This window comes from Pleurodeles waltl, chromosome 1_2 (genome assembly GCF_031143425.1).
Source record: "Pleurodeles waltl isolate 20211129_DDA chromosome 1_2, aPleWal1.hap1.20221129, whole genome shotgun sequence".
Taxonomy (NCBI): domain Eukaryota; kingdom Metazoa; phylum Chordata; class Amphibia; order Caudata; family Salamandridae; genus Pleurodeles; species Pleurodeles waltl.
In genome coordinates this window covers 938,581,189-938,582,080 of record NC_090437.1, presented here as the reverse complement: position 1 = coordinate 938,582,080, position 892 = coordinate 938,581,189, and positions in this window count along the sequence as shown.

Here is an 892-nt window from a genome sequence, read left to right as displayed (position 1 = left end):
ACCTATAAGTCCCTAGTATATGGTAGGGCATGTAGGTTTAGGGACCCCAGCATGGGTAGTGCACCCATAGGTGCACTGCTGAGGTGCCCAGTGTCATTTTAAAGGCAGGCCTGCCTTGCTGGCTGCTTTTAAATTAAAGTTATATGCAAAATTGACTTTGGAATTAAAAGTAGTTCCAAAGTTTAAACTACCTAATTTGTACATATAAGTCACCCCTAAGGTGTGCCCTATGTGCCCCTGGGGCTGGGTGCCATGTAACTATAAGCAGGGACCTTATAAAAATAGTTTTATAAGCCCTGGTGAGGTAAAACAGCCAAATTTGTTTTTCCCTCATTGTACTGAATGGCCTCCATAGGCTAGAATGGGGAGACTTTATTGTAATTTTAAAAGTCCCCTTAAATGACAGATGTAAGAGTTTGGTATCAAATTAATTGTTATAATAAATCCCACAAATTCCAGTTGCGGGATTTAATATAACTTGTTCAGGTAAAGAGTTTTAAACTTTACCTAAAAAGTTGCCAACTTCAGCCCTGCATTGTTTTTGCTGCTGTGCTCTGATTGGCCGGCCTCTGGCTGACTGGCCAGGCTGCCTTGATGAGTTGAGACGTGGCCTGGCTTCACACAAAGACATATGCCTGTGGGAGGGGATCTCCCCTCAACAGATGGTGAGGCAGGAATGCAGGAAGAGGGAGGGATGCCAAACTGGTCTTCAAAGGCAGAGAAGGACATTTGGAGCAACCCAGCAACACCCTCATATCCTGCAACCCCAGACAACTAGGTGCCCCCTTGATTAGATTAGGAGAGGGCAGGAGAGGGGTGTGTTTATGATTTTTAGCCACACCAGTGGGTGGGCTCAGCCAGATGTAACCTCCAAAAATCACTTTCAGCCATG